We start from the raw sequence: 25,401 nt of genomic DNA, 5'->3' as shown, positions 1-25,401 counted from the left end.
TATTGGCACTATATGTGGGAAGACGGACACCCCCTTTTTCAAGGGGGCTCGTTTCCATTCCTGAGGCGGAACAGATTCTGACGTGGCAGGGAGAAGAAGCGCCTTCCTCGGATCCCCATTTCAGAGGCCGTGTGAAAGGAAAGCGATGTTTAGGTGTGGGGAAAGTATTTCTGAGGGGGTGGAACTGGAATTGTGGTTTGTTTGGCCGAGGCATTGTAAGGAAAGTATGCATGAATGTCCGAGGAACAGAGAGCAGCTAGTATGTCTTGTTGAGGGGCGGAGAGGGGCTGTGTACACAGCATGCCTTCGAAGGACGAAATTTCCCCCCCAAATAATCCTTAAAGGTGCTGGGAATTGTAGCTCTGTGACTAATACTACTATCCAGCATTCTCTGGGGGAAAGCAATGTCCTCGCAGTGTCTATGCAGACATTATGCGAGGGAGAGTCGAGAGAGGAAGAGACTCTCGATCTCCGGGTTGTGGGTTCGAGCCCCAGGTTGGGCAAAAGATTCCTGCATCGCAGGGGGTTGGACTAGATGGCCCTGGAGGTCCCTTCCAACTCTACAATTCTGTGGTTAAGGGTTAAGTCAGGCCTCGCCAAGCTGGCACCCTCCACGTCTTTTGGACTGAGGCTGATGGGAGTTGTAGTCCCAAAATGCCCCGAGGGCTTCAGTTTGGCGAAGGCTGAGTTAAGCCAAGGTGCTGTGGGATACCGGGGAGGCCTGCCATGTGAGAAACGGATTAGAAGAAAAGGGAGAGGTGTTTTTGGGGGGGGGGACAGGAGGGAGGGATGCGTGACTGGGAGGGTTTATGTGGGAGAGGGAGAAGAGGAACAGCGAGTTGCCTGGGTGAGGTCAGAGTTCAGCAGTTGTTAAATAGAAAAAGCACACACACACACCCCGCTGGTGTTTCTAAAAATAGCAAGAGCTGGTTTAAAAATAGCAGCTGTTGAAAATAAATGTGTGGTACTTTTGTGAAACTCCCCAGGGAACGCTTTTCCTTCTGATCCAGTCCTGTCCTCATCCATGGTCCTGCTGTAGGAGGGGGCTCCCCTCCCTCCCAAAGGCAAGAACCCCCTTTCTGTCAAATTAAACAGGCTCAATTGAGGCATTGTACACGGCAGGGAGAAAAGTTGAGGCTTAAAAAGAAAGAAATCTTTTCTTCCTCCCCCATCCCGTCTACTTTGGTTTAATTTGTTTTTGAGCTACTGAAGGGGATATACCGATAGGATTGGTCGGTTTTGTTCTACTTTAGATCTTCTTGCCGGGAAAGATGCTACTTACTGATAGTACATTACAGATAGGCTTGGGGGTTGTTACTTTATTTTATTTTATTTTATTTATTTTTAAAAAGAAGAATTGTTTTTAAATATTTTCTTGGCTTTTATTAGGACCAGCTTGGAATATCATTTCCCTTCTCCCAACATTTCAACTGCGGGAGAATAAGAAGGGGAATGGTAGTAAATCTTTTGCAGGATTTGGTTTGCAGAGCGGATTTCTGAGGGAAACTTTGAACCTTCTCCATCTTCTGATTTCGAAAAGGGGATGGGAAAGAAAAAACCCCACAACCCTGTGTATTTAAGGGGGTGCAGAGAAGAAAGCAGATCTGCTTGCGTGTGGAAGAGAGGGAATGAAAGTTTCAGCACTTTCTCTGAGTTTCTGAAGCCAGTCGACTGGGCAGTTAGAAAATGGCAGAGAGACCTTGTTGAAACCCCCTTTTAGAATAACAGGGTTGACCGGCCCCCTCCCTTATAGGGAGAGGGAACAGTCAATCACAGAAGAGTAATCTTATTATTTTTTAAGTGAGATATGGGTGGAATTAGAAGTGAGGAAACTTGATAGGGCAAGCTTGGTGGGGGGAGAAGGAGGGGTTGTTAAGAGGCTTGGGGAAAGGGCTGTCACTACATCTTGGCAGAGATTTGCAGAGAACTGACTGTCTCCCTCCCCTCTTTCCCCCCAGTTTAGGAGGCAAACCGGGTGCTAATTTTGACTGGGCTAGATAAGTGAGGCAAAAACATGCAGGGCTCGGGCAAATAGACACGCTCCCAATTATGTAGCAGCTCGGTAAAGGGGGTGAGAAATTGCTTTTGGGGTTGGGGCGGGGGGCTTCTCCTTCCTAAGTTTTGCACAAGGAATATCTTGAGCATGGCAACTGCCTTCCAGACCCCCAGTTTGGGAGGCATTTAAACAACTTGGAAGTTTTGTGTTTCGTTTCGTCTCCATGTTGACTTTTCAAGGCATCCCGCTTCCTAAGCTACCCCGAACACTTCAGCTAGAAAATAAAACAATATAATGACAGCTTTGGAAAACAGAGAGAACACAGACCCCCCCACACCGCCTCTGAATTACTGTGCTCATAACTCTTTTCTTTCCTATTTACTGAGACCCGCAGGTCTTTCCTGAGATGTTTGAGTCCTGGCATCTTATTTTCGTTTCTAGGGTTTCTCGAGTAATAAGAACTTTTCCCAGCCTGATGTAATAATAATCAACAAGAGAGTGTGTGAGAAATTCCAGACAACATATTCCTAGGAATATTCTAAAAATGTTCATAGTGCTGTGGTTTGGGTTGGAAAACAAACGAAAATGAAGAGAGGGTTCTCTCCCCCTTCAAAGACATTCCTGTTAGCAATGCTTAATATTCACTGGATTTTAAAACTGTATTGTATTGCTAAAACCTAATCCCAGATGAACTTGCTTCCAAGTTAGTATGCCTAAAAATGCAGCTTTAAGACAGAAGGATGAAGTAGCGAGTGTCAGCATTTAAAGAGATTAATTATTTGATTATTAGTTGCATGATTATTTCTTTTTACTTTTGCTTTCGAAGAGAATTCCTATGCTTGTTTCCATAGATTTTTTTAAAAAGGTTATACATACAAAGACCAGTAAATCATTTCATTACATGCAGAATAAATGGGGGGGGGGTGTTTGTATTTTTATATTCAGGAGGAAGAACATACACAATTATGTATGTTATTTTTATTAAATTGCAGCAAGCAGCCCCTTGGAACTCCTGCATTCAGTTCTTGCTAATAAAATGCAGAGATTTACGTTGATGAATCCAAGCTGAACATTCCTTTGTTAAAAAGAAGGAAAGGGAAAGAGAGAAAATATAATTGCTATTATGGAAAAATATAATAGTCTTTCCCCCTTGCCACAAGAAGCAAAAGAAAGGGATGAGTGGTTGTGAGCTGCATGAAGTCTTTCTGCTCATTTAATAATCAACTCATATTAAGAATAAATGACTATTTAATGGACACCTGAACAACATTTTGCACACCTGTAATTATTTGCAGACTACATCTGTATACACATCTGAACCTACTTAATGGTACCAGGGCTGCTCCAGAAAATATCATTCAGACTTTTTTAAAACAAACTTGTTCAAACTTTTTTTTTAAAGTAGCTACTGTTATTGTTAAGGAAACAGAGAGTCATGTACAAAAAATTAATATATTTATGGCACCTATGCAAAAATAAAATGAGTCATTGTCTTAAAAATATATTTGTTATTCAGCCCAATCCTGTAGATGTTTACTCGGCAGTAAGTCTCATTTTGTCCAGTGAGCCTTACTCCCAAGTCAGTGTGAAGAATGTTGCAGCCTGTGAGTCAGGGCAAATTACAGGTTTCCATAGAATTAGATGTTCTTCCCCTTCCATACTCACCTATCCTTGGGGAATACTGTGTAAGGTTCTGGATTTCATTTTGCAACATCTTTTCTATGACATGCATATTGAATCTACTTATAGTGTCCCACAAGAACAAATAGAAAAAGACCTTCTCCCTCCCTCTCTCAGCTAAGACGTCCACCAGTTTTATATGAAAACTGCTTGCTCGTTATTTTTTCTTTATTAAGAAGCACGGATAGTTTGCTACTTTGGTCATTGCTTTTGTTCAGCATCTTGGATGACAGATGTATGTCTGTTAATCCAGCTGTGAATTAAAGCAGAACAAATCTCAAAGCAGATCACAACACATCAAAACATCACATAAAACAACCCAGAATAAAACTAATTCAAACTTCAAGGGAAATATTTCAGATCCTTCTCTAAAGTGGCATTTTGCTTCCCCCTAGTTTCCAGAGATCTCTATGTGGTTGCAACTGGACCCACAAAATGCTCCTGGCGCCTGGCTAATTTCTAACACTTCTTCAACTTGTGGAGTGAGACCGAGACATGGTTCAGGCGCAGCTAATGCTTCCAGCCTCACTCTTCCGATAAATGTGTTTATATTAAACACAGAAGTAGAACACCTGAATAAGGCTGCTCTCTGGGTGCAGTCCTTTGTCTGGGTGGTGGTATGGAAGTCCTACTTGTGGTTCTTCAGTAGCTCATTCCACTGATAAATGTAAGTAAGAGAGATGCTACCCAGAGTGTCGGCATTATCACTTCAGTAAGTGTATGGTATGGAAGAAAAAGAAGCTGCTTCATTCCAGCAAGCTGGCTTGGGCCACCTAGCTCAGTATTCCCAACACAGACTGGCAGGAATTCTCAAGGATATTAGGCAGTCCTTCCTTGCCCTACCAGGAAACGCTGGAGACTGGACCTGGGACCTTTTGTGTGGAGACCACATGCTCTACCACTGAACTATGGGTCCCTGCCATTTTCCTTTCACCTTATGCTTTTTAAAATTCATTTATTCTTGCCTTGTGGACACTGGACCAGTTAACAGAGGAGAGATCTGTCAGTGGCTATTTGCTGCGGATGGCTTCTTAGAAGTTCCCTAATGGTTTAGGCCAACCAAGCAGGGCTGTTGCCCTTTTTTTAACTTCATGCTTCGATTATGTAAGGGCTGTTTTTATTCCTGAGGGTGTGAGGAAGTTGCTCAGTAGGGAGGGAAGTTCCTTCTGCAGATGCTCAGAGGCATTTTTCTTCAAATATTTCAGGACTGCATTGAAGTATAGACAGCAGGTCAATACTGGGCTGTATGCTGGAATGAAATGAAGCCCTGGGCAGAACACCATTTTCTTTGTGGTTTGATTGAGGTTTTGAGCAAGATTGAGGGAAGATAACACCACACTTTCTTCGGCTGCTGGCCTCTTCATACATAAAAGTCAACGCTGGGTGTTGTTGAGTTCATCGAACAATAAGCATCGCTGTGAGAACCAGGCCAGTCTTCGTCGTCGTCTTCTTCTTCTTCTTCTTCTTCTTCTTCTTCTTCTTCTTCTTCTTCTTCTTTTTAAAGAAAGAAGTTGTCTGCAAGGTTCAAAACAAAACAAAAGCCATATTTAAAGAAGGAAGATACCAAGGTTGCTACAACAGTGGGAAGTGCACAGAAATCTGAAATCTGGAATCCTGAAAATGCCAATTTTCATTTCAGACACCCATTAAATTTCTATCCTTTTTTACGGTTGTGGAGATTAGTTGGAAAACATTGTGGAACAAAATGCAAAAGGGGTTGAAAGCAAGCCTGATTGTAAAAGGAAATCCAGGCTCTCTTCTTTTCAGCTCTCCTCTGCCTGAGGTCCATATATCATGGTCTCTCTCAGTTTGTTTATTTTTTATTGTAGGATAACCGCAACGTGTTCCCCAAATAACAGTTTTTCTTCTGATGTGGCATGCCAGCCTTCCCCAATCTCACCCTCCAGGTGTTGTTGGACTACAACTCCCATCATCCCTATTGTCTCTGGTGAGAGCTAGGGGTGGGTTAACCCCGATATTGACGTGCACTAGGTGTCTTCCAGTTTCATGGCATCATTTGGTAGAAGACCTACCAGTACAGAATATCTGGCTTTGTGAGAGTGTGTTTGTGTCTTCAATATGTGTCTGGGAAATGCGGGGTTAGATAGGGATGGGAGTACCTCCTCTATCTCAATGCTTGATGGGATAGAGAAGGTTGTGGCCCTATGGAGAGATTATTCCATCCTAAGATATTGTGTTCTTCCACATGGTTCCCCTTTCTCCATCCCTGGAACCGCTGGTTCCTGGTTGCTCAAATACCAGTCTGACTGTTACGTTACTGAATGTCAGGTCAGTTCATAATAAGACCTTGCTCACCCACAATTTGATGGTGGAAGAGGGAGATGATCTATCACCAAGACCAGGGTGTGTGGCTCTTTCCCAGCTTTTTCCAATCAGGTACTTTTTTGCAGCATCAGCACAGACTGGAGGGCCATGTTCTATGTGTTACTGCGGTCCATGATATATGTTCACCAGGAGACCTTTATATTTTGGGGCTAGCCTTGAGGACGTTCACCTGATGTTGCTCCAAAGAGATGCTGCTGGTCTATCAAGCACCCTGCTGCCCAGTAACCTCCCTGACCAAGCTGGTGGAGGCCGTCTCTGGCATGTTGTTGAAGAACCTTAGGACTATTGCTTGGGGAATTTCAATATTCATGCTGAGACTGCTCTCACTGGTCTGGGTAGGGGTTCTGTGGCCTCCACGACAACCACAGAGCTATGTCAAGTGGTAACAGAGCCAATCCATAATGCAGGACATATCATTGATTTGGTCCTTGCTCCTGTTAAAGAGGTATATGGTCAGGAAATAATGGGTGTGTCTATGACCCTTTTGTCATTGTCAGACTACTTCCTGGTGATGTCTGGGCTAATGGTATCACCTGCAAGGGGGGGCATTAGGATGACCTGCCCCCAGAGACTCCAGTTGAATCCTGAAAGCTTGGAGGGATTTTCTGGTGGAGAGAACTGATAATCTTGCCAAGGCACTCATCTCACTATGGAGCAATGAGATGTGGAGGGCTATAGATATGATTGCTCCTGAGCACCCTTTCCAACACTGCTGAGCACATTCAGCTCCCTCATATCATGGGAAGCTGCATGCAGTGAAATAGGTCAGGCGAAGGCTAGAGCACAGCTGGCAGAAGTCCCACCTCAAAGATGACCAAACACATGCTAGAGCACATAACTATGTCTACTGTGGGATGGTGAAAGCAGCAAAGGAGGCTGACTTTGCTCCTTCCGTTTCATCCTCGAGAAATAGGCCAACCAAGCTCTCCAGGACACCTCAGAGACCCTCTGTGAGTTGCTTGCTGGGCACTTGGAGAACAAAATTGTTTACCTCCATAACGAACTAGATGCCATGATTGAGGTAGTCCCAACTGAGGTTTCCAATGCTTCTCTATGTTCCTCTGAGGGTGGAAACAAGGGAACAGGCTCCCTGATTGCAGAATGCTGTCCCTAGAGAGGCTCACCTGGGACCATCATTACATGTCATTAGATGCCAGCAAAAACATTCTTCTTTATCCAGGCCTTTGGCTATTAAATAATCTATGGCCTGTGAAAATGTTGGGGAGAGGACTGTTTTTATTATAATTATTTTACCATTAGGCTGTCTGTCAGTATACTATGTTTTTATTATTATGTTTTTATCATTGATGTTTTGTAATGTGTTTCTAATGTTGTACACCTCCCTGAGATCTTTTGATGAAAGGTGGTATATAAATTTTAATAATAATAATAATAATAATAATAATAATAATAATAATAATGTTTTGTTGGAACAGTTTCCATTTTTGCAACTTTCTGGCGTTGACAGGTTGCTTGTGAGTATGCGCTCAACAATGTGCACTTTGGACCCTTGCCTTTTGTGGCTGATTAAAGCTAGCCGTGGGGCATGGCTGAGTGTATTCAGGACATGAACACATCATTGCGTGAGTGGGTGATACTGGCCCCCTTGAAGCTCAACCACTGCTGGAAAAAACCCACCACCACCTGTCACCCCCTTTGGGGGCCAAGAACTTGAGCTAGTTGTGGCAGAACAGCACCAGGTATTCCTGGGGGAAACTGATTACCAGGACCCATCCTAAACTGGATTCAGACCCAGATTCAAGACTGAATCTGCCTTGGTCACTCTGATGGATGACCTCTGCCCTAAGAGTGAAGAGAGGGAGGGTAACCTGTTGCTCTTACTAGATATCTCATCAGCTTTCAATATCATTGACCATTGCATCCTCCAGGACCATCTACGGGAGATGGGTTTCAAGGGCACTGTTCTGCAGTGGTTCCAGTGATATTTCCAGGGACAGTTCCAGAAGACAGCATTGGATGAGTGCCTCTCTGTTCTTGTGCCACATTGCTATGTATGAAGCCATTGGGAGTGGTCATTAGGAGTTTTGGAGCAAGGTGTCATCAGGACACTGGTGATACCCACTACATTGCAGTGGTGCTCTTATCGGAGTCTGGGGGCTGGGATTCAAGTCAGTTATCTGCAGTTGTTTCCACTCTCCTCCTCAAGAATCAGCTCCGATCCATCCTGCCTGGCAAGGCAACTGGGAGTGGGGTGGGCAGATAAACTGAACAGCCTCTCTCCTCTCCAGTGCTCCTTACTGCCAGCAACAATAAAGGCAGGTCTGTGTCTTCTCCATATTAAACAAGTTTTGGAAACACTGGCTTAATGAGAGACGTCGGAAAATTAGAATCGTTGAAGGCTGAGAAGGGAGATAATTCTTCTTCTTTGTATAGAAGGATAAGGAAAGTTGTGCATATATTCTCAGTGTTGGCTTGTGCCTGTTAAAAACTCTCCATGCTTTGGCAAACTGAAAAGAAAAGCACTTTACATTTTTCTCCTTAAACCTACTGAATCAGTGGAAATAACAATAAAACAGAGCAGTTAATTTTTTGTCATTTGGCATGGATGTTTATTTTATTCCATGAGTAACATTGATCTCAAAATCAGTAGAACGAGCGTTTTGGCACAGTGCGCTGGTTATTAAAGCCGTAGTGTCAGACTGAACTGCGAACATCTTGGTTTACATCTGCCCCGAATTTCAGATAACGGGACCTGAATGTTTTCAATTTCACGAGTCCCTTTTAAATATAGTTCTATTCAATTTAAATCTTTAGTGTATGTGTATGTAAAGCACCAAAGAATTTCCTGAGAGGTACTGGAGACAATTCAAAAAAGAAGTTTGAAATGGATCCCAAAGAGTTTTGGGTTGCAAGTAGTGTAAATGTATGCCCATGGTTTATTTATTTATTTATTTAACTGATTTTTCGAGTGTGTGTTGAGTTTTAGAATATGCTATACTCCTTTATTGTCTCGATCTGCTTTTATGGAACAAAATGTGCAACCGTTAACCGTAAGTTGCAGGGAATAAACTTTTGCTCTTGTTGTACTTATGTGTGTTTTAGGCCAAAGAATATGAAACTGTATTAGCGTCGTCTAGAATCACTCTGGTGCACTGTATTTAAAACTGTAGCTGATCATTCTTCCTGGCTTGAATGACTGAAGGAAAATGTATGCACAGAAGTATTTCCTACCTAATCGGAATACTTTTCATGAACCCTCCAAGGAGAGTGAGGAAACACAGTGTACTGCGATATATCACTTGTGCTTATCTGCACCTAGTTGTGCCTTATTTGAAATCTGTGCTGTGCATCCCTCCTTCCAGTGGGAGATTCTGTAAATTATTTCTACAACGGCAACAGGGAGCTGGTTGAAGTGGAGGTCAGTAAAGAGAAGGCACGTGTCAGTTCTGCATTTTCATCATATCCAAAATGCTCCCGTGGAGACACTTCGCCTGAATATTAACATCTATTAACACTATTTTGTCAAGTTCAAGACCCTGGCCAGGTATTTTGTCAGGGCCTCTCACTCAGACAGCCCCGCCTCTAGAAATCCCATTGCAGGGGCAGACTTTGTTCTTTCAAAGGAGCTTATTTATGTATGCAGCTACAGTGGCTCGGATTTTATATGCACAGAGATGGAAGGAAGGAGTAGTACTGACGAAAGAGGAGTGGCAGATAAAATTGATGGAATATGCAGAAATGGCCGAATTAACAAATAGAATTCGAGACCAAAAGAAAGAAAGAGAATGTGGAAAATTTGTGGAATATATGAAGAATTACTGTAAACATGAGCCACATTTGAATAATAGAAGCAGGAAAGCGAATTAAAATGAAATATGATATAGGGTCAACTTAAAGGGGGTTTGGGCTTTTTGAATATGCAGTTAGATAAGGAAAACTAAAGCGAACCATGGAAAAGAGGGGAAGGGCAGTCTACTTTGGTCTTTCAAATTTCAGCACTGCCCCGTGCAAGGTCAAAATTTGGTGCCCCCTGCCTCCCTCCTTCTGTCCTGCTCAATCCGGTATGTTATAGTTGCAGCGCCCCCTAGGCTCAGTGCCCAGTGAAGCGGATCCAGTCATGCTGCCCTAAATCTGCCTCTGCTGATAGGAAAGCCCATAACAGTATTTGCCACTCAAACTTCCTGGTCCTGTTTTTGCTGTCGTATTTCCTAATATTTCTATATCTTCTTTCTGCATGTCATTCTGGGCAGGGGTTCTGCTAGGTTTTCTTGGGGCCCTATTTTGTGGGAATGGTTCAAGGATGCATTGAAATTCAGGATTGGACAGTTAAAGGCACTCTGTCCCCCTAGCACAACAAACCCACTTAAAAGAATGAGCTTTTTGCTGTTAGGAAAGTGATGGGGAAACCTACTGGCAAGTGTGGGTCGAACGAATTCTCAATAAAGACTGGACATAGCCCAAACACTGTGCAAGTTTTGTGCTGGTGAATGCTGAATAAATGGATAATCTGGAGGAACCTTTAGGGCACAGGCCTAGGACAGATATTTACTTATGGGAAAATTAAGATGGCTGGTAGCAAGGGACCCAACAACAGTGGAATTTATTACTATTACATTATTTATTAAATTTGTATACCGCCCTCCATCCGTAGATCTCAGAACAGGTCATGACATAAAAATACAAGATAAAATTTAGAGTGTGATCAACCAACCAGTACAAAAGGTGTTATATATTTAAAAAAAAATCCTTAAGGTTAACGATGGGGAAGGATAGGGGAGAAATACAATTTGTTTTGCATTTAAAGGCAAACCTGCCTAATTTGCACTTTTTGAAACAGTACGAAGACCAAAACAGGGCCATCCTTCAAAATCCGCACTTCTCTGAATTTTGCAGTGGGGTTCTCCAGCACAGCAGTTTGCACAAAAGTGCATAGAGTATGGGGAAATGTGCTAAAAATATACATGCTGGTGAAAACAGCATACAAAACCGAATTAGAGTAGGGGAAATTGCTGTGCGAAACAAGCTGCCTGTATTGGGGAATTTGCATACCAAAATGTGTGTGTTAGGAGAAATTCACACCAAAAATGCTGATTAATTTTCATAAGGACGACTTCTTTTCTTTAATTACAAACTGATGTGAAAACGGGGAGAACTAAAAAAAAACTGAGAGAAACTGAAATGGACAGATTCACCCATCCCTTGGCCCCGTGCAAGAGACCCAGGGCTCAGGTACCTTAGCCTCCCCTGGTTCTTGGTCGTAATGTTCTTGGCAGGATCAGTACCCCAGAGTCACCCCCAGGCATTGTCTTCCATGTGGTTTATGTCAGGCCAAGCTGGGGTGAGCCTGACAGCCTTGTTAATAGCACAACCCTCTGTCAGAAAATCGGGATGTATCGAGCGAGCTCAGTGAAACAGACCGAGGCTGCCTTTCCTGAAAGAATTTAATACTCTCGGTTTGCTGTCGTTGGCCTGCCTGGCGCCTGCACGGCTTCTGAGCCAGAAGTGTTCAGAAGTACCTTGTGGTGCTGTTAGTGGCTATCCTGGTGTTTATGCATTGATTTGGGGTTGCAGTAAAAACAGTTCTTTGATGGAAGGCTGGCTGAGTGGCCCAGGAGTAGAGAATGGGAGAGTTCTTCGCTTCAGACCAAAGTTTTCAAAAAAAGCATGGCTCGCTTTCTACCTCTAGTCCAGCTTGAACTCTCAGCCTCCTGTTTTGTTATGTCCCTTAGTTCTTTGGTATTGATGCTGTGTCGCATGTTCCCTGGCTCCTATTTATTTCTCCAGTTCATATCCCATCTTTCCTCCCCAAAATATACATGCCCCCCCATCTTTTTGTGCTTTTAACAACCCTGTGAGTTGGGTCAGGCTGAGAAATAGTGACCGGCCCACTGCGCTTCATGAGTGAGGGTGGGTTTGTAGAACCCAAGTCCCCTGGTGCAGACCCAGCACACCCTGCCAGTTGTTTTCAGCCATTCTACCTTTTAGGGTAATCTTTCCACATCAGCTCATGTACTGAAAGAGACCCGACATGGATGCCTGGTTTGCTGCAAAGGATTCTGGTACATGTTCTACAGGGCACATTGTTGAGGCGTGTTGGGCCTCTCCCTGACCAGAGTGGCCCACAAGCCCAACACGTGCCTGCAGCTGCACATTGTAAGGCAGCAATGAGGCACATGTGGCCCTCCAGATGTCATTGGACTAAAATATCCATCCTCGGTTCACCCTGCTAGCTGGGGGGATGGAGTCCTGCGAAGGACTACAGGCTCCCCATCCCTGTTTGAAAGGAAATCTGCACTGGACGTGTAAGCTGTCTTTCAGAGAAACTTCTCTGCCATTACTTGACTCGGTTGGTAAGTTTCTCTGGAAGCACTGGTAAGCGTGTGAGCAAGATGGTCCCTGTTATGTATTCAGTGGTCTCTGTTTGCCTGAGCTTGAGTCTGGACTAAGGATTCTGAGCCCCTGTGTTCTGATTCAATACATGATATCCAATCACAGAACATTTCAGGATTTGGGCCTCTGCCATTGGCCCTTAAACTCTGAGTTATGATTCGCAGCCTGGAAGTTTAGATAGCCAATCACGTTGGGAGTGGGAGTGGTCCAGGCCTTCAGAAATGTATATAAGCAGTTGCTTTGCCCCTGTTGTCCAGTTCTGTTAGTTCAATAAAGGCTTTTGCTGTTATCACTGTGTCTTGCCTTGTGGGAACCCACCTACACTACAGTCCCCACCTCAACCATAGCCCAACGTAGATGGGACAACAAACAGGCAACCCCTGCAACATCTGCAATACAATAAGTTACAGGGTTTCAGCAGGAAGCTACAGGACATTTGCTGATTGGAAGCAAAATATTACATCCACTTCTGCAGCTGCAAACTGTTGAAAGTAGCATTGTGTGTAACTGTTCCGACACCATCGTGTGCACAAATCATCATGAACGCACAATAAAAAAGACATAATCTGTAGGGGCCCCATATAGAAAGTCTTTGTCTACACATAATTGTGTGGTGCTTTGGGGAGAGCATCGATCACACCTGTGAACTTACAGCTTTCTTGTAAGCTGGGGAAGGGGTGGAACATTGCAGATGAAAGTTCTGGGGTTGGGGAATGAATCAAGGGGTGGGCATCTGATTTGGAGATAGTGCAGCAGCTACTGTCATAGAAACTAGGAGGAAGAGCAAGGTGCTGGGGGAAATTCTAGTAAGGAAGTTTAAAGTATACAGTGAAGGAGAATTAGCAGAGACCAGGAAATGTCAACGCTGAGCATTTAACAATACTCATATTTTGCAAAATATTGACTCTTTTAGGGAGCGATGGCAGGTCATGGTTTCAGAGTTACAGATGCAGCCAACTCTCTATTAATAGACCTGCCTTTTCTGTTCCTTCATTCTTTTTTTAATTCCTTCTCTTCAGCTTTTGGTCTAAAAAGCAAACAAAACTATTTTTTGGCTTTTAAAATAATCCCGTAAAATGTCAGGCTCAAAAGACACAATCTCCTTTGAGGAAAGTTTGAGGCAGTTAATTGGCCATGTGTCCTGGAGTCTCCTGGAGCTGAGGGTGGGGGGAGCTCCCTTGCATTTTGGGAACAGAGCCTGACTTGCAGCTTTGGGGTGGGATGGCAGAGCACATGGGACCTTCTGCCTCACAAAGAAGGGATTCGTTGCCTCCCCACCAACGTGCTGCCCTCCAGATATTTTGTACCACATCTGCCAACAGCATTAGCCAGCAGGGCCAAAGCTCAGAAATTATGGTAGCTGTAGTCTTCCAGCATCTGGAGGACGCCATGTTGAGTACCCTTGCATTTGATAGTTGCCTCTCCAGGCATGTGTTTTAAAAGGATGGTTTGAGCACCTGCGAGTGGAGTTGGCGTGTGTGTGTGTCTGTCTACACATGTCTTACAGGAGTTGCTATAATTTTGCCCACACTTGTAACAAACCTGCATCAATTTCACAACATGAGTAGGGCGCTCAGCGGCACTTTCCCAGCTTGTTGAAACATTTACTCACATGGGCTTCTGTGCTTTCTGCGCCTTGGTAATTTGAACAGAGCGGCAGCCCCTTGAGTGGCGAGTTTGGAATGGGGAAAAGCAACAAGCTTGCCAATGTGCTGCTTTTTTTGCAATTGAGCGTTTGTGTATTTTTCTAGGGGGCTGAAATTCCTTCTTGCTCTTTGTCCAGGGCTGATAACAGCTGCACTAAAAATGAAAGTGTCTCATCAGTTCCAGGTTTCGTGTGCCCTGATGACAACCCTCTTTGCAAAATTCCCTCAGATCTTCATTTGGGAACTTTATTACAGTGGTACCTCAGGTTACATACGCTTCAGGTTACATACGCTTCAGGTTACAGACCCCGCTAACCCAGAAATATTACCTCAGGTTAAGAACTTTGCTTCAGGATGAGAACAGAAATCATGCTCCGGCAGCGCAGCGGCAGCTGGAGGCCCGATTAGCTAAAGTGGTGCTTCAGGTTAAGAACAGTTTCAGGTTAAGAACGGACCTCCGGAACAAATTAAGTTCTTAACCTGAGGTACCACTGTATTATTATTTTGTCTCTCCACACGAAAAGGACTTTTGAAGGCCTGATTCACTCAATGACATGATCAGGCAATGACTTGTTTTCACTAGGGTTGGCTGCTCATGTTGGACAGTAATTTTATTTATTTATTACATTTATCCCCCAACTTTTCCTCAAGGATCTCAAGACAGTGTACATGGTTTATACTCTGCCTCCCTGTGAGCTAGGTAAGACTGAGAGATCCACCATACCCCTCAATTGTCAAGAGAAAACCAGTGTGTCCTGTTGCGAGAGCATGGAAGCCATTTTGGGCACTGTACTCTCACATGATCTCACACTGCAATCTTGCCCACTTCCATGCACTTTTTTCAGGGCCATGATTTCACATGGGGTCACGTGGTCCGCCCAGAAGACGTGTGGCCCAGTTTTTGGTCTGGACATGTCGGAGGGTATGGATACAGACAGGTTCACAGTCGCCCAGGGAGGTTCACGACAGAGTGGGGATTCGAACCCTGATCTCCCAGATCCTCATCCAGTAACTGTAACCATTCACACCAAACAGACTCTCTAAATTCAGCTTTGTTAAAATGATTGCCTGACACAACTTGGGGAAGGAGTATATCTCAGTTGCGGAGCGTCTGCTTCGTGCGCAAAAGGTCCCAGATAAAATCCCCGTGACTCAGACACTGGGAAAGGGGACTGAAAGTCAGTGTAGACCAGGCTTCCTCAACCTCAGCTCTCCAGATGTTTTTGGCCTACAACTTCCATGATCCCTAGCTAGCAGGACCAGTGGTCAGGGATGATGGGAATTGTAGTCTCTAAACATCTGGAGGGCCGAGGTTGAGGAAGCCTGGTGTAGACAATACAGAGTTAAAGTGGACCAAGTGTCTGACCTGGTATAAAATGGGAGGGGGCGTGTTGTTAATTTGTGTGTGTATGTGTGTTATATTATTATATAATATAATAATATAATTATATTATATATATATTTCTCATTTTATAATTTATATATAAATTTTATAATTTATATATAAATTATATATATATATATATATATATATATATATATATATATATTTCTCATTTTGTGTTTTTCTGTTGCCAGCTGGCCTAGGATCTTCAGATGAAAAGCAGTATACATATTTAATAAGTAATAACAATATTTATCTATTAAATTTGTATGCCGCCTTTCATCCGCAGATCTCAAGGTGGTTCACAACAAAAAAATACAATACAAAAGCACAAAATAGAATACACAATCTAAAAACAAGAACAAAAAACACAAACCAATCACTAGTAATAATAATAATAATAATACTGTAATAATAATAAATACAGAAATAAATTAGCTTCATTTTGTTCTCATGTTTATCTCCATACTGGAAAGTATCTATTTATAAAGAGGGTTTTTTTAGGTTGCCTCTTAGAATGTAGGCCTCATGGGGTGGCTTACATAAATTAAAATTCCCAACAAACAACTGGAATGAAAGCTTTTCTAGTGTGCCTCTGCAATGTAACATCTCCCCTCCCATTTTTGTCTGCGCGTAAGCAATGCTTAGGGAGATCTAGTTTCTGATACCTTCTGATACCTTTTTATGCCGGGGGCACATTTGGATTTATAAGCAAAGGCCGTGGGCACCACCCTTTCTGGTCATTTCTCTCCCCTTTACTCGCAGAGAGACAGAAAGAGAGAAAGCTTTTGAACGCACATTTCACTTTTTACAAGAGATCTGAGTAAAAGTCGGATCCAGTAGCCTTAGGGCAGATCCACACCATACAGATAAAGCCCAGATGTAAATTAAAGCACAGGACTTCTCTCAAAGCATCCTGGAGACTGTTGTTTGTTAAGAGTGCTGGGAATTGTAGCGCTGCAAGGATGGAAACTACAGCTCCCAGTATTCATCTGCTTTAAATGTGCATTGGATGTGCTTTAAAGGTATGGTGTGGGTCTGCCCCAAGAACATAAGAAGAGCCTACTGGATGAGGCCAATGGCAAGCTACTCTCTTACATTCTCAAAGCTTTTCTATTATTTTTTAAAATAATTTTTATTAAGTTCTCCATTTAACAATCCAATCATATCACATTAACCATTCCAAACTATACCAATACATATCATAAAGTCCAAACATTTCCCTAAATTATAAATTTTTGTTGGGGCTTCCCATGCTTCGAGTTCAGTAGGGTCCAATCATCTCATATTTCTGCTGCTTTTAGTGTTCACCAGTCCCATCTTTCAATCTTCTTGTTGTTATCCTTTTTCTTCTTAATAGCCCCTGAGCTGTTTCCACAGGCGAGTTAAAGTAAGCAATATTATGCTTCTGTGTGAACTTTGTAAGGCTCTCCCTTTTATTTAAAGCTGGTAAGTCTATATTCTTAAAGCTTTTCTAAATGCCTTTGCTTTTTAAGCTGCGCAGAGCATTTTATTTATGGGCAGCCATATAAATGCAATAAATAATACTAATAGCAATGAAGGTAATAATGAATGAGAACGGTTGCATGTTTGTGCTGGAACGCTATCGCTTTACAAGCCCCTCCAAACAGTAAATCGTCATCTCCAGAAGAAGGAACGAGCTTCTCCTTTTTACTATACTACTACTACGAGTATATGTCGCATCCTATGGTGAAACATAAGCAAAAGCTCAGTCAGTAGAGCATGAGGCTCTTACTCTCAGGGTTGTGGGTTCAAGCCACACATCGGTCGAAAGATTCCTGCATGGCAGAGGGTTGGACTAGATGACCATCGTGGTCCCTGGAAACTCTACGATTCCATGATTCTATGAGTTAGGGTTAGGTTAGAAGGAGCTGGTGTTGCTTTCATCAAGTGATACTTTTATGACTTTCAGAAATGCTCACTCCTTAAGCCAGGCATGTCCAAAGTCCATTTTGGGGTCCTAATCCAGCCCGCTGGTCAATTTACTCTGGCTCCCATGGCAGTATATGTCCTGGGGTAAAGGTAAAGGGACCCCTGACCATTAGGTCCAGTCGTGGTCGACTCTGGGGTTGCGGCGCTCATCTCGCTTATTGGCCGAGGGAGCCAGCGTACAGCTTCCGGGTCATGTGGCCAGCATGACTAAGCCGCTTCTGGCGAACCAGAGCAGTGCACGGAAACGCTGTTTACCTTCCCACTGGAGCGGTACCTATTTACCTATTTTGGGGGGTAAAATCCCCCCAAAAGCTCGGCAACTTCAATCCTAAAAAAAGCTCAACCAGTTTGGGGTAAAATTGTAAATTTTGAAAAAAGTGTGGGCCCCTCTGCGTTTAAGCAAAGCATGGATGGAGTTTTTATTGTGGACTCATAAAAACACGTTACCTGTTCTTCTTTGAGATTAAAGCCCTGTGCAGTGTGTTGCAGAGTCAGCATTAAAAACCTCTCGCCAGCTTCTAGACTTGAACCTGGGTCCTGCTGGCACGCTACCAACTCGGCCTTATCACTGCCATAATGTTTATGAGTCCTGACAGGTGAACTCCCAAGTTGCAGAGTTCAGGTAAACTCAAGGACCTTTCGGAGCCTAGTTAGCAGAGTCTCCTGGGATGTCTTCACCTTTGGTACCTTCAGTGCTTTCTTGTATTGCCCTGTTCCCTTCCTCTCCTCTCCCTGCCCTCCCTCCGGCCCCGCAGTGCCCTTTCAACATTGCCCAGGCCGTCTCTTCCCGGCTGTTTTGGTTTTGTCCTTTTCCAAGGGCAGAGCCCAATGCTATGTTTTGTATATGGCGAAATTCCTTTGTCTGCAGATGCTGGTAAATATGAAATATGGTAACACAAAACTCTGATTTTCCGGTAGGTCTGTGGCAGCTGCAATTATAATCCAGTAATAATACAATAAAAAAACCCTAATAGTGTTATGAGGTTTTTTTGGTGGTGGAAGGGGTAAGTTGTATACTTGAGCCCCCTTCTAATTCCTGGATCCAGCATGGATTCAATCCCTGGAATAGCCAGGCTAACTTCCTGGTGAGGTTATAGACCTCTAAGTAGGGGCCATTAAGGTCACAAAGGAAGTGGCTCTGTGCCAGATAAAAGATGGGTAGGTCCCTCTCCCTCAACTCGCTGGTAGTTAACAAGACAAAGGCCAGAGGGAGCAGCTAGAAGGTAGAGGCAAGGCTGCAGGCTGGGCAGCTGGGAGACAGAGCCATGCCTAATTTCTGTTGGAATACAAGGCTGTGGCTATGGGAGAAGCAAGACTCCTTGGGGGTGTTAATGCTGTGAGCCCCCCTCCATCCTAGGCTCAGGTTGCATCTATGTGTAAATAAGTCATATATCATAAAGATTCCAGAGATTCCACAGTCAGCGCTGTCCCTCACTCCAAGGAAACCAAACCCTGGGCAAGTGCCAGGAACCCCTGGAATCTTGTGCCCCTTGGAGATTGGGGAGTGTGGTGTTTGCCCTCCCATACTGGGTTCGTCAGGAAAGGGTTAACTAATTGTAAAATGACTAACCAACGGGTTAACTGTGTATAAGGTTTTAAGCCAGGGACGCGGGTGGCGCTATAGGTTAAACCACAGAGCCTAGGACTTGCCGATCAAAAGGGTTAAACCACAGAGCCTAGGACTTGCCGATCAAAAGGTCGGCGGTTTGAATCCCCATGACGGGGTGAGCTCCCGTTGCTCGGTCCCTGCTCCTGCCAACCTAGCAGTTTGAAAGCATGTCAAAGTGCAAGTAGATAAATAGGTACCGCTCCGGCGGGAAGGTAAACGGCGTTTCCGTGCACTGCTCTGGTTTGCCAGAAGCGGCTTAGTCATGCTGGCCACATGACCTGGAAGCTGTACGCCGGCTCCCTTGGCCAATAAAGCGAGATGAGCGCCGTACTCCAGAGTCGTCCGTGACTGGACCTAATGGTCAGGGGTCCCTTTACCTTTAAGGTTTTAAGCACAGAGTTTTTTGGGGGGGGGGAGAGTTAGAGTTAGAGTTGTTGAGAAGACAGTCTGGAGTTAGAAGAGACAGAGAAGATAAGGCTGTGGGCTGGGCTAGTCTGGTGTGAGAGAGGGAGAGAATTTGTTAAGAGGAGTCTGTCAAACAGTTGAGATAATCAGTCAGAAGGTATTAGGAAGGTATAGGCCAGTAAAGAAACTAAAGTTAAGATCCTGACAGGAATATTATCTGAGAAATCATAAACTTGTTAATGTTTATAAAATAAACTTGGTTTTTTTTTGTTCACTTTTAACAACTGTCTGGACTCAGTTGTCTGGACTCAGAGAGTAACAGGTTGGTGGCAGCGGGGAAGTGGTGGCACAGGGATCAATAGACCGTTAAACGTCCGGGGACCCTGTGTGATCGCCACAAAAGGCATGCAACAATACCATGCATTTGTATACTGCTTTTGAAGTCTGCAAACTATGGCTTCAGAATCAGGAGCCTTTGCCCTCTGGGGTGGTTCCCTACCTCTTCTCTTGCTGCCTTTAATCATTTGCATCATATTTGCACTAAAGATGTCCGGCTAAACCTCTGGAACGACTTTCTGACAGCAAGAGCTATTTGATAGTGGAAAGGTCTCCCTCGGGAGGTTGTAGACTCTCCTCCCTTGCAGGTTTTGAAGCAGAGGTTGGATGGCCATCGGTCATGGATGCTTTAGCGGAGATTATTGCAATGCTGGGGGGGGGGGTTGGACTCGATGACCTTCGGGGATCCCTTCCAACTCTTCTATGATTCTATAATGCTAGCTGTGGTTGACGCTAACCAGAGTTTACAGAGCCATTTCAAAGGACCATTTTCTCCTTCCTTAATCCCCTCCCCTCTGCTTAAACAAGCGGTTGGAGTTGCCATTTCTCTAACAGGTGCTTAGTAAAGGAAGGAAGATTTTGATCATTGCAACAGGATAGTGAACTTCCCCTTAGAGGAGTTTTGTACTTGACTAGTGGATTCTAACATGTGCACACCTCAAATGCTCTGTGAGACTTTATATACAAGCTGAGGACCTGGGCAAACTTTTTCCTCCCTCCTCTCATTGCAAAGAACACAGATCATGCCTAGAGTGAATATCTGATCTCTTAGTACTGGCCCAGCATGTATTCCAAAGGTTCGTAAGTGCTGAGATGCTTTTCCATTATTTCTGTTGAATGCTGCCCTTTGATTAACTTGGTTTTTCACTGATGGCAGTATACTGCCGCTGGCTGATAAGTAAATTTGAAAAAATATGTAGCTGGTCTAAAGTTGCGAACTTCTGTTTTGACCCTGCTCCTGCGTAACAGTAACAAGCTCAGCAAGTGAAACTTTCCCCTTTACGCCTGCAGAAAGTGCAGGGCCAAAGAAAAAGGGTTGGCCAATCTACTTGGCTCTGATACTCTTTATTTTCTTTGTTAAAGCTCTTATACGGTGGAGGAAAGAAAGCAATGGAGAATATTCATAAAATATTGACTTGCATGCCTATGTGGGGGCCCCAAGACGGCCATCTGTGGTGGGATTTGCTGGGTCTCAGAAGCTGCCTGAGGTGGCAGGTTCTGATGCCAGCATTGCACACCTAGCATGGTCAGTGGTCAAGGAAGAGGGGAGTTGTAGTTCGGCAACGCCTGGAGGTCCACAGTTTCCCTTATTCTGGACGCCTTATTGAAAACGTATGCACAGAGTTCTAGCCCCGGAGTTGAGCTTCTGGTCCCCCTTCCTTACAAAATGTGAGAAAGCTGCAAGAACAACAAGCAACTTATTGGTGGGAGACAAAAAGTGAGTCCAGGTGTGCACTGAATATGGGCTGCAGCCGTATCACTTGACAGGTGCTCCCTCCATAATAAGTATGTGTTGAAAGGGAAAGGTGGAGCAAAACCAGACTGTTTCTGATTTTTGGCTGCCAGAAGGCAGGCTGAAGGCTGCTCCAGGATAATGGTTTTATTTTATTGCACGCCGCTTCGGTCACTTTTGATTTTGAAGCAGTAGATAAAACTGCAAGTAAGATAAATAAATGAAATGCGCAAGAACCGAGCTCGCAGTCTTGCCACACACAAATCCAGTCCTGGCCCGGCTAAGCTTTATTTGTCTCAGCAGCCTGATGTGGAAGGGAGAAAGGAGAGCCTTTTTTCCATGTTGTTGTTGTTAAAACAGTTAGGAGTCAGAATCCTTGCTGATCTACTGCAAATCACTCAGATCTAGCACTATATTGCCTTCTGGTCACTAACTGCTCTACAATGGCAGACTTGATTGCCAGCCTTGCCAATCCTGAGATTGAAAACTCCACAGGCCTTTTCCCTCTTCCCTCCCCACCTTTGCTGCAAAGTTCTGTACAAATTAGAAAGAATGATAGTTGTTGCTACTAAGGTCACAAGCTGAGGTTGATTAATTGTGGGCAGCAGTTTTAATGGAGAAGGTCAAATTTGAATTGGTGAGGCTGAAAGATAAGGGCACAATTATGTTCTGAAGCAGAGACCTCTTATTGGTGTTTTGGCGATAACGCCATTTTATTTAACTTCGGTCAGTTAATCAACTGTTTAAAAGGGAAAGGTGATTAATCAGCTATGGTTGCAGTCCTGAACATATTTACTAGAGAGTAAGCCCCATTGAATAACGTGGGGTTTTCTTCCAAGTAGAATGTATAGGATTTCCCTCTTAATCAGCTGACTGCCCTAATTATTACACTGTTACCTTATGTGCTTTAAAAGGGAAAAAAGAGCTTGATAATAATATTAATAATAATAATAATAATAATAATCCCCAATCAAGGGCTAATATGCCAGGATGTAGTACAATATTGCTGCACTTGACTCCTTTGGGAGGAAAATCGGACCATTATTATTATTATTATTATTATTATTATTATTATTTCAAGCACTACCACCAAAGGCTTTGCTGCTGGATCAAAATGCTTGCGCGTTAAATCCCGTTCATATTTTCACTTGAGGAGGATATTTTGGGGAATAATTTTTGTGTGTGGAATAATTCAGTTCCAACTTCATCTTCTAAAAAATGGACAAATGTTGTTCTTGTGGGGTGGGAAAGTCTGGTTACCTTGGGAGCTGCATTTCTTAATTGAAATAAGGTGAACTGGAAGGAGACTGGGGTGCCGTATGTACACTTATTATAGTTGCTGTGGCAGGAATGCCTCCTAACCAGCTGAAAGAATGGGAACTATTATGAGGATGCATAAACCGAGGGTCTAATAAACACTTTCCAATGTGGGCAGCTGCTTTGGGAAGCATTCCAAATGCATGATGTGCTTAACACCCCTAAGCAGACCCCCCATTAATGTTTATTACTGTGATATCAGCATGCTTATCAAAGGCTGTCCAAGTGCTTTCTCGCAATGTCTCTTTACAATCTCGTTGGCAAAATCCCTTCTCTCTGCCGCCACCTTCCTCCCTCCTGTCTGAACACTTAGCACAGCATTCCTCAAGGAAGCTGCGGAAGAACAACTGGAGAATGTAATAATTATGCAGCCACAAAGGAGATACACAGTAGGATTTGAGGCGGGAGACTTGCAGGTTCGGTTTCTTTTCCTTGGCATTATTTGGGCTCCCTGGAAACAACTGCATTGTTTTCCAGCAGAGAACAGGCTTTGATACCGCTAAAATATGCCGTGGACTAATCTGGACTCGTTTCAGTTTTGAAATTTGTTTATCCCGGTGATGTGCTGGTTCCACCCCGTTGTTTACATCGTTTTGAAATAAACAGCAATAGAAATAATGAATGTATTCAAAGAGGAAGGGCGAAGGAATAACTGGTAGCAAGCAAGGAGGGTGACGAGACTCTCCATTTCATTTTTAGTGTTCTTAAACTTGCAATTGGTTATTAGATTTTTACATTCCCAGACAGACAATACTTTTTTATCCAAGTCACACAGCAAGAAAATGCCTGGAACACTTGATAAAATCAGAAAAACAAAAGAACCAGAGCTGAACTATTGTGAGACTGGGAGTAACAGCCAGTTTCTTCTTGAGCACAACACAGCAACTGTCATTTATGCAAAAAGGTATAACTTTAAATAAGGTGTATGTAGAAGCTACTTTCTGTGATCTGGCTATTATTTTAAAGCTCAAGCCACATGGATTATGAAACTAATACACAGTGCTTGTTTTGAAAAAAAAAAAAAAAGTTTAAGCGTACTCTCATTTTCCCACTCATATTGAAACACCGTCCCTAAATGAGGCCAAACTTAGAGTCACAAAATGTTTAGGGGTATGTGTACCCCTGCATCCCCCCAGAAAAAAAAGCACTGCTAATACGTAAATGCATGCAATCTGGAAACAGTTAGGTATTTCCACTGAAGTCAATCTGACTTTAGGGCTATTCACACATTCCCGTACCTTCAGTGAGTACACAATCTGTATTTACAAATAGTTGAGCTGTAAACATGTACAATTATTCATATGTAATGTTCAGTGAGTGTACAGATAGTGTACCTGCGTACACAATAGTTATAGAATCACAGAACCGCACAGCAGGAAGGGACCCAAGGGCCATCTAGTCCAACCCCCTGCAGTGCAGGAATCTCTGCTAAAGCATCCACTACAGATGGCCAAAATCAGTAAGCTGTACAAATCAATAAGTGTATACTCTTTCACACCAGCCCTTGTACAAATGCAAAGATGGTTTGCACCTATGTTCAGCGTAATGTGTGAACAAGTCTTTTGTGAGGGTGGGCTCCTGGGGGACAGACTAGCAGGTCTGCAGCTGTAAGCTGGGCTCTCTGGCACTCTGCAGTAACCTACGAGTTTCTCAGCTTAGGGTACGGGGCCCTTATTGGTTCCTGATGGGAGCCTGATGAGGCAAAAGGCTACCACACGTCCTCCACTATTTGCAGCAGTGTCAATACAGGGTGGTCAAGGAAGAGTTGGCAGCCCCCCCCCCCGCCTGCAAATTGCCCTGGTGGCATCTAAAGCATTTCCTGCAAGCTTAAATCCTGTTGATTTCACTAGAATGCTGACATTTCACTAGAATGCTGACAATACATTAACCTGTATTGCTCTCTGTGTTGAATTCCTTAAATATCTGCATTAACTCTAAACGCTATGTTCAGAACAGTAACAGGAAGAAATCCCCTACTGATTTCCATATTTCTTCTTTTCCGCCCCATTTGTGAGGTGTTGCCATGACTTGACAACTGAAAGCCACTTACAAAGCTGAAAGTGACGCTTAGAAACCTGCAGAGGAGCTGATCTCTTGCAGAAAGTTGTCTACCGGCTGGCTCAACCCTCACAAAACTTGCCTCCTTTCTGTGATTATCCTGCATTTTGTTATCTCCTGGTTTATTGCTCGTTTGAGCTGAACACTAACCAGAAAGGGTGCAATTTAGATCAAAGGGACATTTAACAGATTTGCTTAATATCACTATTTATATATAAAGACGGAACCCTCATTTTAAAAATACTTCTAAATTAACGTGCGGAGCTGGTAACAAATATTTCTAAAAGTTGTTTGAAAGTTCAGTTCAAAAACAATTATCCAGATGATCTAAACTGCCTGGATTATTTACACCAAATACGGCATATCTCGCTGCTTTCTCTATGAACTCAGCGGCAACTCAGCGCAGGGTAAAAAAAAAAAGAACGTACATCTTTTAAAACTTTTGAGAGTGAGCCAAAGCAAATGGTTATTTTGCAAACTGCATTTTCCTCCCACAAAAGCTTAAAAACAAGCTACATATTATCCCTTATTACATCCCCTTCCTAATGCATTTTTTACCTGCTTCCAATCAGAAGGTAGTAGCATTTTTGTATCGGTTGCAGGGACCTTGCTATACGAATTGACCATCTGCAATTAATTCGCACTGTATAAATAGTTTTGAAGACTGAATAGTTTGCATTCCGAATGGAACAGTCTATTTTTAGCTCTTGGAGCTGGCTTGTTTTGTGTTCTCTGTAGAAGCAGGAACATTCTTTTTTCTTTCCTTTTTTTACGTGCTTTTTTTTGTTGGTGCTTAATTAACTCAAAAGAAATCGTAATCAGAGAAGACAACAGGAAGAGAAATCCAAATAATCTTAAAATTTCTGT

The 25,401-nt window shown here is 43.4% G+C and overlaps 1 protein-coding gene and 1 long non-coding RNA gene across 3 annotated transcripts in view; one reads left to right on the top strand and one right to left on the bottom strand.

Annotated features, from left to right (window-relative positions):
• GNAS (GNAS complex locus) overlaps window positions 1-25,401 on the top strand; it is a 177,123-nt gene that overhangs the window by 35,253 nt on the left and 116,469 nt on the right. The gene's annotated exons all lie outside the window — the stretch shown is intronic.
• Window positions 3,227-25,202, bottom strand: LOC308480273. The gene is made up of 3 exons (XR_013987982.1): window positions 25,093-25,202; window positions 4,642-5,191; window positions 3,227-3,929 (listed from the first exon to the last, which is right to left on the bottom strand). It is a non-coding gene; the product is annotated as an uncharacterized lncRNA (long non-coding RNA).

The sequence above is a fragment of the Podarcis pityusensis genome, assembly GCF_964106645.2.
Source record: "Podarcis pityusensis genome assembly, chromosome: 6".
Taxonomy (NCBI): Eukaryota; Metazoa; Chordata; class Lepidosauria; order Squamata; family Lacertidae; genus Podarcis; species Podarcis pityusensis.
This window is presented reverse-complemented; position numbering and strand designations above follow the sequence as displayed.